Raw genomic sequence first — 19724 nt, 5'->3', positions numbered from 1 at the left:
TTGATACAATAGTGAGGAATGATATTAGCACAGACGATGTGGAATCTGTATGTGTCGAGTTAAGAAACACCAATGGGCAAAAAACATTCGTAGGGGTGGTAGATAGACCATCAAAATGTAGTAGTAATGTTGGGAACAGCATTAGACAGGAAATCTTAAGTGCATGTGATAAAATAACATCTGTGATTATGGGTGACTTTAATTTGTATATAGATTTGGTGAGTCAAATCAGTCACACTACAATAGAGGAGGAATTTCTGGAGTGTATACAAGATGGTTTTCTGAAGCAATACGTTGATGAACGAACAACGGGAGAGGCCATCTTGGACTGGGTGCTGTACAATGAGAAAGGATCAGTTGAAAATCTAGTTGTGAGAGAATCCTTGGGGATGAGTGACATAATATGGTAGAATTCTTTATCAAGGTGAATCGTGGGGGAGTTGATTCAGAGACCAGGATCCTGAACCTCCAATAAAGATAACTATGATAGTATGAGGCATGAGCTGGCTATGACGGACTGGGAAACATTACTGGAAGGAAGGACAGTGGACAATGAATGGCAGACATTCAAGGAACGAATAGGTGAACTCAAAAGTTGTTTATTCAAGGGGTATTCTACCCACTGAGTTACTAATGGGCAGACACATTAGAAGACAGTTGGATGTTATATTTCCAAATCTGGCAGGATGGGTGGAGTTGTGAATTCCTATCGAGCGCAACAGCAGAAAGTGAACTGTGGCCAAATGATGGTGCACATGGAAATTAGAGATAGTATTAGATTCAAAGAATAGTCATACAAATTAATAAGAAAAAGCAATAAACTTGGGAATTCGGGACAATTTTAAGTTTAGTAAAGGTGAACCAAGGGATTGATAAAGGAGAGGAAAATACAATATGAAAGTAAGCCAGCGGGTAACATAAAAACTGACTGTAAAAGTTTCTATAGGTATGTAAAGGGAAAAAGATTGATAAAAAATTAATGTAGGCCCCTTACAGTCAGAAACAGGGGAATTCATAACGGAGAGCAAAGAAATGGCTGAGGAACTAAATTCATACTTTGCTTCAATCTTCACAAAGGAAGACATGAAAATAAGCACTTAGGTACAGCACGCACTAAAGATAGAAAATGGTATGATGGCCTTCATGGCGAGAAGATTTGAGTACAGGAATAAGAATGTTTTACTGCAATTGTATAGGGCATTGGTGAGGCCACTATATTGTGTGCAGTTCTGGTGTCCTTATCTGAGGAAGGATGTTCTTGGTATGGAGGGATTGCAGCGAAGGTTTACAGACTGATTCCTGGGATGACGGACTGTCATATGAGAAGAGGTTAAGTTGGTTAGGATTATATTAATTGAAGTTTAGAAGAGTGAGAGGGGATCTTATAGAAAATTATAAAATTTTAACAGGATTAGGCAGGGTAGATTCAGAAAGGATGTAGGGGGGGGGGGGAGTCCAGAACTAATAATAATAATAATAATAGCTTATTGTCACAAGTAGGCTTCAATGAAGTTACTGTGAAAAGCCCCTAGTCGCCACATTCCAGAGCTTGTTTGGGGAGGCCGGTACGGGAATTGAACCTGCGCTGCTGCCTTGTTCTGCTTTACATGTACTAAATCAGCCCCTAAACCAGAACTAAGCATTATAGTTTGAGGATAAGGGGAAGGCTGGATCAGGGTACTGAACTCAATGATCAGCCTTGATCATAATGAATGGCAGAGCAAGCTCAAAGGGCTGAATGGCCTCCTCCTGCTTCTATTTTCTATGTATGTTTCAATGAGAAGACGAGTGAGACAGGAGACTGCCTTGAGTACCCCAGGCATGCGAGGTAAGTGAGATTGTGAGAATGGGAGAGTGTGAAGGATGAGGGGAGACTATGAGGGGATGAGGATGGGAAAGAGTGTGAGAGTGTGGGTGAGGAGAGTGCGAGGGAGTTAGCCACAGAGTTGCAGGGAGGGAGAGTGTGTGAGGGCCAAGTTGCACTTTGAAGGGAGGGAGCGTTTGTGATGGGGTTGGGGGTCCACAGGGAGGATGAATTTGTGAGTTTGTGAGGGGGGAATGGGCAGCATAAGAATAGAGTGAGTGTGTTGTTTGTAATCCAGGATCACAGCTTCATAGTTAAAAGATGAATCCAATTTTTTGCAGAGCTTGGATTGTCGCTGACAAAAACGTAGGATTGACTGTGCAAATGCTTGCTTTTTCAGACACTTCTTTAAAATCAAGATCAGGGGCAAAATTCTCCGATATCGGCGCGATGTCCGCCGACCGGCGCCAAAAAAGGCGCAAATCAGTCCGGCATCGCGCTGCCCCAAAGATGTGGAATCCTCCGCCCCTTGACCGGCCGAGTCCTAACCTTGAGGGGCTAGGCCCGCGCCGGACTGATTTCCGCCCTGCCAGCTGGCAGAAGTGCCCCGCCAGCTGGTGGAAGTGCCCCGCCAGCTGGCGCAGAAATGACATTGCCGGGCGGCGCAAGCGTGGGAGCGTTAGCGGCCGCTCACGGCAACCCCGCGCATGCGCAGTGGGGAGAGTCTCTTCCGCCTCCGCCATGGTGGAGACCGTGTTGAAGGTGGAAGGAAAAGAGTGCTCCCACGGCACAGGCCCACCCGCGGATCGGTGGGCCCCGATCGCGGGCCAGGCCACCGTGGGGGCACCCCCTGGGGCCAGACCGCCGGGCGCCCCCCCCCCCCAGGACCCCGGAGCCCGCCCGCGCCGCCTTGTCCTGCCGGTAAGAGAGGTGGTTTAATCCACGCCGGCGGGACAGGCATTCTAGCAGCGGGACTTTGGCCCATCCAGGCCTGAGAACCGCGGGGGGGGGCCCGCCAACCGGCGCGGCGCGATTCCCGCCCCCGCCGAATCTCCGGTGCCAGAGAATTTGGCAACTGGCGGGGCAGGATTCACGCCAGCCCCCACCGATTCTCTGACCCGGCGGGGGGTCAGAGAATCTCGCCGCAGTTTCTTTTGCAATATGAAATGACACTATAAATCTGGCAGGTAAAAACAGATAAAATTGAAGGCGAGGCAAGGGGACGAAGCTCAGCAAAAAGATAATTTGTCATTTTACTTTAAAAGATCCAAAGTATTGAACAGTTCACAAACTGCACATTCACTCTCATCCAAAAGTATGGGTGAATTATGTGATGACGAAGTCTTGCCGATTTGAGTTCTGTGGAGTGAGGGTTTGGTGGGGTCAGGAGGGGTTTTAGCAGGAGGGAACAGAAAGGAAGGTGCGCGCCGGGACTCACAAACTATAACTCTTCCTCTGGGTGAAATCCTCTGCAATATTTACATCTTGTACTTAGTCCTTGATCTTCCTGCTGGCCCTTCTGTAAAAGGTTCTTCCTATTCTCCATTGTCTTGTGATTGAAAGACCTGAACTGCCTCTTAGCCAAGCGCAAAGCCTCATCAGGTCTCTCATTAATACACTTCAGTGGATGATTAATCAACTCAGAGTTTCTGCACGTCAATAGCTTTCTTGAGAGTAAGTTTCTCATCTCTGCAGATGTGCTCTCATGGAAAGATCTCTTGCTAAGATAATCCTATCTCTGATCAAATTCCATTCTTCAAATGCACAAGATTCAGCTTGACGCCTAAGTGCAGTCACATGCTGATCAATATTTTCCCCTTCTTCCTGAGCTCTGGTGTTGAATACATAGGCCGTAATTCTCTGGCCATTCGCTGGTGGTGTGATTATATGGTCCCGCTGGCAGCACACTCCAGCCCATGGATTTTTCAGGCAGCGTAGGGTGGCTTCAATGGGAAATCCCATTGGCAGTGGTGGGAATAAAGAATCCCATCACCAGCAAATGGTGTGTTGCCTCCCACCTCCGAGAAACACATGGGGCGAAATTCTCCTACCCGCCCCGCCACATTTCTGCGCCGACCGGCCAGCGGGAGTCTCCGTAACACCGGCCGGTCAATGGGGTTTCCCATTGTGGGGCAGCCCCACGCCGTCGGGAAACCCCCGGGCGCTGGCAGAACGGAGACTCCCGCCGGCGGAGAATGACGCCCATGGCTGAGGAGCTGGAGAATCCCACCCATAGTGTTCATGAATAACATTAGTAGAGGGTTCAAAGTGGATCTTCAAGGTTCCAAAATTGCAGAAGACTGGCTTTTATGCTCTTCAATGAGGTCTATGATGCAATACAACTTGTAGCTCTCTATCCCCAGCATGGGTAACATAGTTGCTATTCTTATTTGTTCCGGTTTCTATTTTAACTCTGATAATTTCATAGTTCTGCCACTGGAAGAATTTCCAATTCATTCTCAAATCTCCCAACATCTCCATATTCCTGGTACTGGGATATTGAAACCATATGGACTCAGCCAGCAGTCAATACCTATACAAAGTTGCAGACTGAAGTTTTAATTATTATCTGCTGTTTCTTCCAGCAGCTGGATCTCTGACAACTATCAAAATCTACATCAAATTAAATTCCACACTCCTGACACCATGTTCCATGTGGTGAATTAAATGGCTTCTGCATGAAGACTTTGTTTCACCCAGGATGACCTTAAACGTTACATGACAAGGGCAAGCTGCAGGACACAATAAGCAGCACTTTCAGGCATTTCTCTGAATACTGTGATTGATAGAGACTGTTGGTAGGTAAGTGGCCGGGGCAGGTGGAGGTGCACTGAGCAATGTGCGAGGCTTGTGGTTTAGTTGTCACAATATGGCTTTTGATGATGTATTTATTGACTTTTACCACTTGTGAGGTAATTGAACTGATTTCTGTACTGCCTCTAGGTTCTCAGGTCAATGCCTCTACTGCTGGCATTGACTACAACAAATATACCCACAAACATATGAATTAGGACCTAGAGTAGGTCATTGAGCCTGCTCTGCCATTCACTAAGATCAGGGCTGATCTAATTTTAACACCAACCTCATATCCCTACCTACCTCCAATAACCTTTCACCCCTTTGTTATCAAGTATCTATTTAACTCTGCCTTAAAAATATTCAAAGATTTTGCTTCCACTGTCTTTTGAGGGAGACAATTCCAGAGACTCACGACCCTCTGAGAGAGAAAAATTCTCCTCATCTCTTAAATGAACGACCCGTTATGTTTTAAACAGTGACCCATAATTCTAGATTCTCCCACAAAAGGAAACATCTGCTCCACATCTACCCTGTGTATACCCTTCAGGATGTTAAAGATTTTGATCAAGTCACCTCTTGCTCTTCTAAACTCTAGTGCATACAAACCTAACCTGTCCAACCTTTCATCATAACAAAACCGATCCATTCCTTTTATTAGTCTAGTAGACCTTCTCTGAATTGTTTCCAACGCATTTACATCTTTCCTTCAATAAGGTCAGTACTGTATACAATACTCGAGATGTGGTCACACCAATATCCTGTACAACTGAAGCATAACCTCCTGACTTACTTTTCTTTTCACTTCCCCTCACAACAAATGATAACATTTTATTAGCTTCCCTAATTACTTGCTGTGCTTCATGTACTAGGACACCCAGATGCCTCTGCACTTCAGAGCTCTGCAATCTCTCACCATTTAGATAATGCGTTTCTTTTTTGTTCTTCCTGCCAAAGTGGACAATTTCACATTTTCACACGTGATTACATTTGACAGATCTTTGCCAACTCACTTAACCTATTTATATCTTTTCGTGGTCTCCACTTCACAACTTGCTTTCCTACCAATCTTTATGTCATAAGCAAACTTAACAACCCTACCTCCAATCCCTTCAAGCAAGTCATTTGCATAAATTGTAAAAGGTTTAAGTCCCAGTGCTGAGCCCTGTGGCACACCAGTTGTCACATCCTGCCAACCAAAAAACCCCATTTATGCCAACTCGCTGTTTCCTATTAGCTTGCCAATTTTCAATCCATGCCAATATGTCAGCCCCTACACCTTGAGCTTTTATTTTCTGCAATAACGATTGTTGTGGAAACTTATCAAATGCCTTTTGGAAATCTAAATCCAGTACACCCACTGACTCCCCTGTATCCACAACACATGTGGCTTCTTCAAAGAACTCCAATAAATTGGTTCATCATGATTTCTCTTTCACAAAACCATGTTGTCTCTGCATGATTGCCTTGAATTTTAATAATCTTTCTTATTGTCACAAGTAGGCTTACATTAACACCGCAATGAAGTTACTGTGAAAATCCCCCAGTCGCCACATTCCGGCGCCTGTTCAGGCACACAGACGGAGAATTCAGAATGTCCAATTCACCTAACAGCACATCTTTCGGGACTTGTGGGAAGAAACCGGAGCACCGGAGGAAACCCACACAGTCACATATAAAAGCCGATATAATCTTCCTCTAAGAGACACATCTGAGGGAGAAGGACTGACTGTGGGTAAGAAAGAGCTGGGTGAGACAGATGTACCATTCTTGCTATGGGACGAGAGCTGGAGGGGCAGCCATACTGGCCAGTAAGAGGATGGTGTTTACGGTGACAAGGACATCTATGGACCCAGGGGGACGTTGCATCATGGTCAGCGGTGTCCTGGAAGGGCACCAGTGGTCTTTCCCAACTGGGACGACACAGAGTTTATAAAGAAGACCATGGCAGAAGTCCCTGACATAGATGCGCATCCAACTCATCATGGTGGTGAGGGGGGGGGGGATTGACTTCTTCGTAGTGCAGAAAGCGATGCTTCCAGGGAAAGTAAGAGCAGAATACTCTGCGATCGCAATGTCCAACCACACCCCATACTAAATAGACCAAAGGTTGGAGACGGGCCATGCCCAACGCCCCCCATGGAGGTTGGACATGGCCCTCCTTGCCGACAAGGCTTTCTGTGAGAAAATATTGCAGGTCATAGATGGGTCCATTACCAACAACCAAAATGGTGAGGTCTCATCCGCCACATTCTAGGAGGTGCTGAAGGCTGTGGTCAGGGATGAGATTATTGCCTATAAAGCACGTAGAAATAAGGAAGAGAGGATGGCTCGGCAACAGCTGGTCGACTCCATACTGGAGACAGATTGAATATACTCTGTGGCCCTGACCGTAGAGCTGGGGAGAGGAAAAAGCTACAAGTGGACTTTGACTTGCTCTCCATGAGGAAAGCAGTGCACCAACTCCACCAGGCACGGGGGACCTTTTATGAACACGGAGACAAAGTCAGCTGTCTGCTGGCTCACCAGCTAGAAAGCAAGCAGCCAATAGGGACATAGCTCAGATTAGGGACAACAAAGGCAGACTAGTAGCAGAGCCGGAAAAGATCAACAGCGTGTTCAAAGCCTTCTACTGGGGGCTATACATCTCTGAGCCCCTGAGAGGGACTTGAGGATGAAGCAGTTCTTTGATGGACTGGACATGCCAGTCTGTGGGAGGATAGGATGTGGGGGCTGGAAGCACCATTAGAATTGGGAGAAGTCATGGAGAACATTAACTCCATGCAGGCGGGGAAGGCGCCAGGACCAGATGGATTCCCAGTGGACTTCTACAAAAACCTCATGACAGCACTGCGGGAGATGTTCACAGACTCACTAGCAAGGAGCACCCTGCTGCCTATGTTAGCTCAATCTTCAATCTTGCAAAGAACTAGAAGCATGGGGTCCTGGCCCTCCCAAACCTGCAAACCATTGTCAACTGCCCAACAGCCTCAGAAACACCCATACCTACTGTCACAGCTTCCTAAGTCAGATCAACCTTCTTGAAAGTGAACCCTCGGAAAGTGACGAGTCCTGACGGAGTCCCTGGTCATGTACCTAGATCCTGTGCGGACCAGCTGGTAGATGTGTTCACGGACATCTTCAATCTCTCCCTACTCTGTTCCGAGGTCCCCATCTGCTTCAAGAAGACCACCATCGTACCGGTGTCAAAGAAGTGTGGTAGTTACCACCAGCAGTATTATATGTATTATGGTAAGACACATATACTAGAGGCACATGGGTAAATCCCTGCCTGCTGGCTCCGCCCAGTAGGCGGCATATAAATGTGTGTGCTCGTCGGTGCTATAGCCATTCTGGGAGCAGCTACAGGAGCACAACATCTTCGCTCAATAAAGCCTCGATTATTCCGATACTCTCGTCTTTGTGGTAATTGATAGTGCATCAATTTATTGAGCAAAGATTTTTAAAACGATGGATCTTCACATCAAGCCTGATCACCTGAAGCTGAGCCCTCAAGCAGCCAACGCTACATCCACTTTTGACGACTGGCTAGCCTGCTTCGAAAGCTACCTCTGAACATCTGCTGAGGAACCCTCGGACGCACAGAAGCTCCAGGTCCTTTATTCACGGGTGAGTCCTGACATTTTCCTCTCATCCGGGATGCACCCACTTACTCCAAAGCAATGGAGCTCCTGAACGGACATTATATTCGGCCAGTCAATCAACTATACGCCAAGCACCTCCTGCCCACGAGACAGCAACTCCCCGGTGAGTCCCTGGACGATTCCTGGCGTGCCCTCCACATCCTGGGGAGGAACTGTGACTGCCAGGCAGTTTCGGCAGTCCAGCACACAGAACTTTTAATCCGAGACACCTTCGTTACGGGCATGAGGTCTGCGTATGTCCGCCAGCGCCTATTGGAAGGGGGTACGCTTGATCTTGCAGGAACTAGGCAACTCGCGAGTTCGTTAACAGTGGCCTCCCGTAACGTCCAGCCGTACGCCCCCGACCGCGCGGCACCCTCATGGGCCCCACCAGCTGCCGACTCCAGCTCCCCGCAAGTCTGCGCCGTACGGCAGCCAGCCAACCCTGGGGGACGCAAATGCTATTTTTGCAGGCAGAACAAATACCCCAGGCAGCACTGCCGGCGCGGAGTGTGACCTGCAACAGATGTGGAAAGAAGGGACACTTTGTTTCTGTTTGCCAGGTCTGGTCAGTCACTGCTGTTTCTAGGCCCAGCTTCCCTGCACCCCCCACGTGCGACCCAAGGGCGCCGCCATTTTCCTCCTCGCAAACCATGTGCGGCCCGTGGGCTCCACCATCTTTGATGCCGCAAGCCACGTGCGGGCCCGTGGGCGCCGCCATCTTTGATGCCGCAAGCCACGTGCGGGCCCGTGGGCGCCACCATCTTTGATGCTGTGGTGTTGGGTGCTCTGGTGCACAGATGAGCCAACACAGTTGTATGTGGTACAACTCTATTTTATTTTAACTCTTATAATACAGTTCGTTCTGGATACTCTGCACGTGCTGTCTCCCTGAGTGTTTCGTGTAGCAGGTCTGTCCTGGTCCTCCTCTCCAGCTAATACTGACCACCGGGTGTCGTGTCTGTGCTTTTATATCTTTCTGTCATTGGTTGTGGTGTTGTGTGTTCTGATTTGTCTGTTGGTGTGTCTATCATGATGTGTGTGTTTGAATATCATGACATCCCCCCTTTTTACAAAGATATGTGCCTACGTGGTTATAAATATAATCGTGTCGTGAGTGCATCTAAGAGTGTGTGTTGTGTACAGCGTGTGTATATGACGTAACTATTTACATGGGGCGATGTCGGGTGCGTCACACTAACAAGGTTGTACCATAACAAAACATGGATGCGAGAAAAAAAAAAACTTGAACAATGGTCCGGTCAGACGATATCTGGAACAATAAACAACAACAGGTTATAATACAGAAGTGTTTGACTTTTTGAACGTATGAACAGCGTTATAAGTCCAGTCTAATGGGTGACCGCCTCAAGAATGGGCTGGCCCTCAAGCCGGTTCAGCTGTGGAGATTTGGGGTCACACTGGTTCACCTTGAACTGTTGGAGGTGATGCTGTTGCCGAAGTCTCTACTTTTCCATTTGTTGTACTTCGTGCAGTGCTTGGTTTTTCATTCGTGCAAATATAACATTCAACATCTTTGTTAGTGTTGCCTTGGCTGTGGTTTGGTTCTGGTGGCGATGGAAGGGGCATGATCCGTGGCATCTCCACGAAGTCATCCTTGGGAACCAGTGGAGGATCCGGCGTGTGCGTACGGTTCAGTTGCGAGCGTGGAAGGCGGCGCAAAGCTCGCTGATTGCGCCTACGCACCAATCCATCCGCCCTGCATGCCAGGAACAAGGTGGAGTCTTTTTTCTTTTTATGTTTGTGGTGGACGGCATCTTGTAGCCGATGGGTCGTTGCCATCGAAGTAGCACCATCACTAATATCATGCAAGGCGATGACTGTGCCAGATGTGGAAGTTGGCCGAGACCGTGCACGCTGGTTCCGGCCACCTGCTGTGCCGGAAGGGCGACTCCGCAGAGAAACGTCGAAGCATGTCGCCTTGGAGAGAGAATTGTTGCTCGCATCAACGTCTGGCGATGGCGCGAATTGGTGTGTCCATCTTGGACCGCTGGTGCTGGTTGCCACTGCCGACCCAGTGGGACTGCCACGCGATCCATTCCCTGTCGCCGTGGCATCCGCCGTCACCCTGAGCGTGCCATCACCGAGGCCGCGACACCGCCAGAGCAAGGTCTGGCGTGCGCGAATCAGAGTCGGCGCTTGGCTGCTCCCCATCTGGAGTCCGGTCTGCCTTCCGTCGATGCCCCCCGTCCGGAGTCCCAACAGGTTCACTGGAGGCAGCCGAGATTCCCTGAAGCTGCACTTCTGGAGTCGGAACATGCAGGAATGCACCAACCAGTGGAGAGGCTCGAGCCATCGAGGGTGGAAGCGGTGCGCCGCCACCGCAGTCGTCAGTGGTCCCACCGTGATCGTCGAGTGCCTCGGTACGCACTAGGCGAGGTCTGTCACCTTGCACCTTTTGCATGGGAAGTGGGATGCTGTCGTCACTCGTCTCACATCCCGTGGATAGATCCTCATTAGCAGCTTGCTGTTCACTAGGGTTGGGTAAATTGTCAGAGTTTTCATCTGGTGGTGCACACCATGTCGGTGGACTGTCATTGTCTTGCCGTTGTCCTTCATTTGGGCTTTTCTTCTTTGGAATTTTAAATCTTCCCCCAGACATTGCAGAACCTTGTTTATTACCCCCAAATTCTCCCATATGTATGGTCTCGAATATAGGATCCAATGTTTCTATCGACATTGTACTATTTTCCAAAGAACATTCCGTTTCACTTTTCTTCTCAGGTACCTCATATGTATCTTTATCTAATGTACATGCCTTCATGGTCTCTGGGTCTGATTTTGCTGGGACTGGCATGGTCACAGTCTCTCTTTTACTGTTCTCAATTGCCCACATTATACTCCCCATACATAACTGCTTAATCACTGGGGTTAGTGTGGTACAATGGATAATCGGGTCGACCTTATCTGCATCTTCACCATTAGTGGAAAGCACACTTGGTTCACTTGAAACTGCTGTGGGTTTTAAATTTGTTATCTGGCTACTCGATGTCGGTGTCCTCAGGATTCTTGCTCCAATGTTCTGCTCATTTATCAGTAGAGTGTGTATAGGTTCAATGCAATTAATGTTCCCCTCAAGGTTTGAAGAGTCATTACTGACTAACTGCTGGTCTCCGAAGTTGGGACTTTGCGGCGTTGTGTTGAAGGGAGACATTTGTCCCTGCTGTAGATATGATTCAGGTTGTGTTATTTCCATTACCTGAGGATCAATGTCTTGTCCATTTTTTCGATCCGTACTAAAACACTGGCAATTCTCAGTCTGCTCCTTGCAAGTTAAACATTCAATTAATTTCTTTAGCAAATCCTCAGCATCCTTCTGTGGCCGTGCAGCATTATTAATCTCTGTTCGGCTATAATGATCCTGAAGGTCAGCGCATAAACCTTTTTTCTTCGGGCTTGGACGAGGCGATTCCTTTGGCTTGTCTTCAGTTGGGCTTGAACAGTCTTCAGCGCTGTGCCCTTCATTGTAGCATGAGAGACCGTCATGGTCATGCTGCTGTGTAGTGGAGCATGGTAGGCTGTTATAGCCTTCTTGCTGTTCACGTGAGCATGGCAGACTTGCATCGTCTGCCGCTGGTTGGTCAGGAGAGGTTGCTAGACCCTCATGGTCTTGTTCCTGCAAGGACCGCACATTGGAGTCTTGCGTTGCTTCTATCGTGGAGGCTGTCCACGAGCTCTCTGTGGAGGCTTGTGACACTGGAGTCACTTCTTGTTCATGCAAGGACTGCGCTCTGGAGTCTTGCATGTCTTCTTTCATAGAGTCGGGAACGTTGAGCGGGACGTGGACCACGCTCTGTGTGGCAGCAGGGCGCTCTCCGTGTGCTTGCACCGCTCCCTGTCTGTTAATGTCAGGCTGCAGCATCATCCGGTACTGATAAGTTGGGACGTCATATCTGCTGGATTGAAGATCCTCAAATCCGAAAAATGAATCCGCATCTGCGTCGGATTCAATGTGGGGACCGCCAATGTGCAACACGAAAGGTTCGTCCGAGTCATAGTCGTATAGGACCACGGAGCTATCATTGGGCTCGCGAGGTCCGGAAACACTGTAAAGATCGTCATCGAAGTATTCGAGGTCGGAATCATCGGCTTGTGCGTAGGTAACTGCTTGTCGGAGGGTTCTTCGGAGGTCAAATTCAGCTCCTGGGTCAATTTGCGGCAATGTGCTGTCATTCCAGGTGAGGGAAGGTTGTTTTACAGCTTTAACAGATTTTTGTTTTTTTTATTTGGGACGTTTCCCTTTTAAATTGGATTTGGGACGTTTCCCCTTTAAATTGGTGCAGTCTGGGGCCTCTGACATCCTGACGCTCGGTATGTAGCACGTAGGAAGCGGCTGCGCATGCTCAGATCGCTGTTCCTTTACCGATGGCCGTTTTCTTGACTGCGCATGCGCAGCATCTCGCGCATGCGCAAACGAAACTTCCGGTTCTGCGCACTGCTCGCGCAACTGTGCTAGCGTGATACCTTTAGCAAGATGGCCGCCGACCTCGACCCAGCCCTCTCTGAGGCCCGGGATTTCGGCCTCTGGGAATTCGGGCTCCGGGATCCCAGCCACGAGGTGAGTACTGCAGCTTTTCTTACCTTTACTTGCCGATTGGATTGCGTTTTCTTCACAGTACTTGGAGAATTTGTCCAGGACTGCCTGGTAATCGTACCTTTGCTGCCTCCTGAAGAACCTGAACCTTGTGAATATTTCTCTTGCCCTTGCACCGGCGATGGTGAGGAGAAATTCAATTTTTTCGCTGTCATCCAGGTCTTGGAGTTCAGCTGCCACCAGGAACAATTCGAACACTTGCCGGAATCGCTGCCAGTTTTCGCGGAGATCGCCGTAGCACTGGAGCGGCTGCGGAACCGGGAGCTCTATCATTTTGCCTGGGCACTGCTGGTTGTCTGTGTACACTGAGGTATGCCGGCAGGTATCGATCCACTCCTGTACCATGTGGTGTTGGGTGCTCTGGTGCACAGATGAGCCAACACAGTTGTATGTGGTACAACTCTATTTTATTTTAACTCTTATAATACAGTTCGTTCTGGATACTCTGCACATGCTGTCTCCCTGAGTGTTTCGTGTAGCAGGTCTGTCCTGGTCCTCCTCTCCAGCTAATACTGACCACCGGGTGTCGTGTCTGTGCTTTTATATCTTTCTGTCATTGGTTGTGGTGTTGTGTATTCGGATTTGTCTGTTGGTGTGTCTATCATGATGTGTGTGTTTGAATATCATGACAGATGCCACCTACCATGTGCGCCCTCGTCGCCATCTTCGGCACCATTTTGTATGGCGCCTCAGGACCCCTGATCGCCTAGAAGCTCGTCTGGCTGTTCATTGCCTGCCGCTACCTCCACCACCGCTGACCAGCCCGGGGCCTCCCAGCATCTGCCGCAGCTCGCCTCGATCACGCTGGACCGGTCCCGGCCCCGCAACCTCGCGACCGCAACGACAACGGTGAAAATCGATGGGCACGAGACGTCCTGCCTTTTTGACTCCGGGAGCAGAGAGCTTCATCCACCCAACGATGGTAAGGCACTGCTCCCTCACGGTACACCCCGTCACACAGAAGATCTTCCTGGCCTCCGGATCCCATTCTGTGGAACTCCGGGGGTACTGCATCGCGACCCTCACCGTCCAAGGTGTAGAGCTAAGCAACTTCTGGCTCTACATCCTCCCCCACCTCTGCGCTGCCCTGTTACTCAGCCTGGACTTTCAGTGCCACCTCCAAAGCTCAACCTTAAAATTCGGAGGACCCCTGCCCCCCCTCACCGTATGTGGCCTCACGACCCTTAAGGTCGATCCAGCTTCCTTGTTTGCGAACCTCACCCGGGATTGCAAACCCGTTGCCACCAGGAGCAGACGGTACAGTGCCCAGGACAGGACCTTCATCAGGTCGGAGGTCCAACGGCTTCTGCGGGAAGGGGTCATTGAGGCCAGCAACAGCCCCTGGAGAGCCCAAGTGGTAGTAGTAAAGACTGGGGAGAAGCACAGGATGGTCATTGACTACAGTCAGACCATCAATCGGTACATGCAGCTCGACATTTAACCCTCCCACGCATATCTGACATGGTCAATCAGATTGCGCAGTATCGGGTCTTTTCCACAGTGGACCTGAAGTCCGCCTACTACCAGCTCCCCATCCGCCCGGAGGACTGCTCATACACTGCGTTCGAAGCAGATGGCCGCCTCTATCACTTCCTTTGGGTTCCCTTCGGCGTTACTAATGGGGTCTCGGTCTTCCAACGTGAGATGGATCAAATGGTTGACCGGTACGGACTGCGGGCCACCTTCCCGTATCGAGACAACATCACCATCTGCGGCCACGATCAGCAGGACCACGACGCTAACCTGCTAAAATTCCTCCAGACCGCCAAACTCCTTAACCTTACGTAGAATAAGGAGAAATGCATGTTCCGCACCAACTGCTTAGCCATCCTTGGCTATGTCGTGGAAAATAGAGTTCTAGGGCCCGACCCTGACCGCATGCGCCCCCTCATGGAAGTCCCCCTCCCCCACTGCCCCAAGGCCCTGAAACAATGCCTGGGATTTTTCTCCTACTATGCCCAGTGGATCCCTAACTATGTGGACAAGGCCCGCCCACTCATTCAGTCCAGTTTTTCCCCTGATGGCTGAGGCCCACCAGGCCTTCAACCGCATCAAGGCAGACATCGCCAAGGCCATCATACACGTGGTCGACGGGTCTATCCCCTTCCAGGTCGAGGGCGATGCATCGGACGTAGCTCTGGCCGCCACCCTCAACCAGGCGGGCAGGCCCGTGGCCTTCTTTTCCCACACCCTCCATGCCTCCGAAATTTGGCACTCCTCTGTCGAAAAGGAGGCCCAAGCCATTGTGGAAGCTGTGCAGATTTGGAGGCATTACCTGGCCGGCAGGAGATTCACTCTTCTCACTGACTAACGGTCGGTTGCCTTCATGTTCAATAATACACAGCGGAGCAAGATCAAAAACGATCTTGAGGTGGAAGATCGAACTCTCCGCCTATAATTAGGAGATTTTGTATCGCCCTGGGAAGCTGAACGAGCCCCCTGACGCCCTCTCCGTACATGTGCCAGCGCACAAGTGGACCGACTCCGGGCTCTCCACTATGACCTCTGCCACCTGGGGGTCACCCGGTTCTTCCATTTCATCAAGGCCCGAAACCTGCCCTACTCCATTGAGGAGGTCAGGAGTGTCACCAGAGACTGCCAGGTCTGCGCGGAGTGCAAGCCGCACTTTTACCGGCCAGATCGAGCGCACCTGGTGAAGGCCTCCCGCCCCTTCGAGCGCCTCAGCATGGACTTCAAAGGGCCCCTCCCCTCCACCGACCGCAACACGTACTTTCTGAATGTGGTCGATGAGTACCCCCGGTTGCCTTTCGCCATCCCACACCCCGATATGACTTCTGCCACGGTCGTTAAAGCCCTCCACAGCATCTTCACACTGTTCAGTTTCCCCACCTACGTCCACAGCGATCGGGGATCGTCCTTTATGAGTGATGAGCTGCGTCAGTTCCTGCTCAGCAAGGGCATTGCCTCGAGCAGGACGACCAGCTACAACCCCCGGGGAAACGGACAGGTGGAGAGGGAGAATGGGACAGTCTGGAAGGCCGTCCCGCTGGCCCTGCGGTCTAAAAATCTCCCGGTCTCCCGCTGGCAGGAGGTCCACCCCGACGTGCTCCACTCCATCCGATCGCTCCTCTGCACCGCGACTAACGAAACCCCCCATGAACGGCTCTTTGCCTTCCCCAGGAAGTCCACCGCTGGGGTCTCGTTCCCAACATGGCCGACAGTTCCTGGACCCGTCCTCCTTCGCAAGCATGTGGGGACGCATAAGTCGGACCCATTGGTCGAAAGCTTCCACCTCCAACATGCAAACCCGCAGTACGCCTTCCCACCCCCGGTTGCCTCAGTCTCCCCTGCGCCACTCCCCCTCCCCCCAGTGAACCTCACCGCAGACCCCACCCCAGGAGGATCCATCCTCCCACTGGTTCCATTCAGGGGTGACAAAGACGAGGACAACATGCTCCCGGAGGCACAGGTGACTAAGTCAGCGCCCACATCACCACCTGGACTGAGGCGATCGCAGAGGAGGGTCAAGGCCCCCGACAGACTGAACTTGTAATTATTTTCCACCACCCCCGCCGGACTCTTTTTTAACAGAGGGTGAATGTGGTAGTCACCACTAGCAGTATTATATGTATTACGGTAAGACACATATACTAGAGGTACATGGGTAAATCCCTGCCTGCTGACTCCACGTATAAATGTGTGTGCTCGCCAGTGCTGCAGCCATTCTGGTAGCAGCTACTGGAGGCACAACACCTTTGCTCAATAAAGCCTTGATTATTCCACTACTCTCATCTTTGTGGTAATTGATAGTGCATCAAGAAGAACCAGGCAATGTGCCTCAACGACTATCGTCCGGGTGGCCTTGACATTATGAAGTGCTTTGAGAGGTTGGTCATGAGACACATCAACTCCATACTCCCAGAATGCCTAGATCCACTGCAATTTGCATACCGCCACAACCGGTCCACAGCTCACGCCATCTCCCTGGCCCTACATTCATCACTAGAGCACCTCGACACCAAGGACTCCTACGTCAGACTCCGATTCATTGACTACAGCTCCACCTTCAACACCATAATCCCAGCCAAGCTCATATCAAAGCACCAAAACCTAGGATTTGGCTCCTCTGGCAACTGGATCCTCAATTTTCTGACCCATAGACCATAATCAGTAAGAATAAACAACATAATCACCTCTATGATAGTCCTCAATACCGGGGCCTCGCAAAGCTGCTGACTTAGCCTTCTATTATACTCCTTGTCATGATATCCACATTAACATATCATGGTGCAATCACACACACACACTGATGGACAGGCAGTTGGACCAACCAACACACACACAACATTGCAGCCAATCACCAGTGAGAGCACACGCACTATAGGGAACAACACAGTTCCCGCTCATTCTACCAGGAGATAGCTCAGAGCACAGAGCTCACAGTGTGCCACTCAAACATACACCATGTGCTGAGTGCCTCACTAAGATAGTGCTAGGGCTGGGTCCACAGGTTAGCTGGTGAAGTACGAACCACAGCCAGAAGTTATTAGTTATTATTGTACAGAATAATAAAACGGAGTTGTACCACCTACAACCGTATTGGTTCGTTTGTGTATTGGAACACCCAACACGACACTCCTTATAAAAACATGACTGTGTATTTGGCTCAAACTCCATCTACAAATTTCCTGCTGACATGACCATAAGGGGTTCGATCTCGAACAACGATGGGTCAGAATACAGGAGGGTTATGGTGTACCTAGTGGACTGGTGTAACGACAACAATCTCTCCCTCAATGTCAGCAAAATTGAAGAGCTAGCCATTGACTTTAGGAAGCAAAGTTTCGTACACACCCCTGTCTGAGTCAATGGTGCCGAGCTGGAGATGGTTAACAGTTTCAATCTGTCCTGGTCCGCCTACGTCGACGCCATGACCAAGAAAGCACAACAGCACCTATACTTCCTCAGGTAACTAAGGAAATTTGGCATGTCCACTGTGGCCATCTAAAATGGACGTCCGCAAAGGATAATGGGAATTGTAGTCAGGTTGGGACACAGACGATACACAGCCCCTGTGTATTGTGCAGAGGAAACCAGATACTTGCACCTGCTAAAGGTCAATCACCGATCTCCTCAGGACAATGGGACTCAGCTTGAAACATAGCAGCAGTAACAAACTCGGGGGGGCCTATTTACCTTATTTTGGAGTGCATGCGTGCCTTGGACAATAATAACTAGGACCCGCCCAGCTATCAAGGTACCCGCCCCTAATTGGTCTGAATCGATAGGGTGATCGAAATCCTATCGATCTCTTGGATCCCGAGTTGGGACCGCCCAAAAGAGCGCAAAAGATCGGAGGATAAAAGATACTGCGCGACCAACATTCTGTCTCTTTTAGGACCGGCCTCTGCCCCACCAACTGCAGCACATCGACCAGCCAAGTTCAAGGACCCGTGATCGCTACCTGAAGGACGAGCCGCAGCCTAGACGTACCTGACAATTTCCAGCCGCCATACGTGGGGAATCAGATAAAGGTCTTACCTAACCTGCACAGAGCCGGTCACTTGAATGTTAAGTAAAGGTCATTTAAGCTGTTAGGTACAGTTTAATGTGTAGCCGAGTGTGGATTTTTATGCATAGAACCAAGCTTATGTTTAATAACAAACAATAATTGAACTAATATACTGGTTGTGTGGTCATTTGTCCAATACACGGAACATACTCGCATCTTGTGGTTATTATTAATAAAGATAAAGAGCAAGAGGACATTGTCTCTTACCAACGTTTACAGATGCACCATAGAAAGCATCCTATCTGGCTGCATCACAGCTTGAACACAGTCCAGTCCCTCACGTGAACCTGCCTCCCATGACTCTGTCTACACCTCCCACTGCCTTGGGAAAGTGGGCAGCATAATCGAAAACTCCTCCCACCCGGCTTATACACTCTTTCAACTTCTTCCATTGGGCAGGAGATACAAAAGTCTGAGAACACGCACTAACAGATTCAAAAACAGCTTCTTCCCCACTGTTACCAGACTCCTGAATGACCCTCTTATGGACTGATTTGATTGTACGCAGAACAATACTTTTCACTGTACCTCGGTACATGTGACACGAAACAAATCCAATCCAATCCAATCCAATATTACCACTGCGCAGCCACAGTGGGAAGAGTGAGGACCCAAAGAGAAAATGCTGGAAAATCTCAGCAGGTCTGGCAGCATCTGTAGGGAGAGAAAAGAGCTAAAGTTTCGAGTCCAGATGATCCTTTGTCAAAGCTTATTTATTGGGAAGAGTGAGGAGATGGGTAAAGGAACCAGAAGCTGAATGGATAAAAATTAAGGAGATCTCCTGCACAGTGACGTCCCTCTGGGCCCTAGTCACAGCAGCGCTCCCATCCCCATCGGCCACGCACTCCACAAGCCCAGTAGTAGTAGCCACAATGCGGACGTGACACCAACTAAGATAACTCTTTGGTCTGACCGAAATGTCAACTATGGCCCCCATCTGCAACAATCACGGGTTCGCATCAGGCATAATGGATGCCATCTTCAAAAGGTGGAGACAGGCCGGGAGGACACTGACTGTTAGTGACTGCTACACGGCCAACAGACTGACAACACTCAAAGAACTGACGGAGAGACACTAACTGGCCAGGGGGGACAAGTTACAACACATGCAAGTCAAAAACCTTCTCTGCAGGGAAACAAAGACATACATACCCATGGATGCCGGGACATTCACTATTAGAACTGTTAGACGCAGACAACTTAGCGGGGGGGCGGGGGGGGGGGGGGGGGGGGGGATCTGCGGCTATTTGTATGGGCAACTGTTGGGAAAAGCACGCTTCCCACTGGATGAGACAAGAGAAAAATGGGAGAAAGAGCTAGGGATTGAACTAG

The 19724-nt window shown here is 49.8% G+C and overlaps 1 long non-coding RNA gene across 1 annotated transcript in view; it reads left to right on the top strand.

The window, feature by feature from the left end:
* The window catches only part of LOC140391415 (uncharacterized), a 46122-nt gene extending 27634 nt beyond the window's left edge, over positions 1-18488 (top strand). Inside the window, exons 2-3 of the long non-coding RNA XR_011935055.1 lie at positions 13492-13781; positions 18219-18488. This is a non-coding gene — a long non-coding RNA (uncharacterized lncRNA). The remainder of the gene's footprint in view (positions 1-13491; positions 13782-18218) is intronic.
* The last annotated feature ends 1236 nt before the right edge of the window (positions 18489-19724 follow it).

Source organism: Scyliorhinus torazame, chromosome 15 (assembly GCF_047496885.1).
Source record: "Scyliorhinus torazame isolate Kashiwa2021f chromosome 15, sScyTor2.1, whole genome shotgun sequence".
NCBI lineage: Eukaryota > Metazoa > Chordata > Chondrichthyes > Carcharhiniformes > Scyliorhinidae > Scyliorhinus > Scyliorhinus torazame.
The sequence above is the reverse complement of the archived record's forward strand: the minus strand, read 5'-3'. Positions and strand labels throughout refer to the sequence as shown.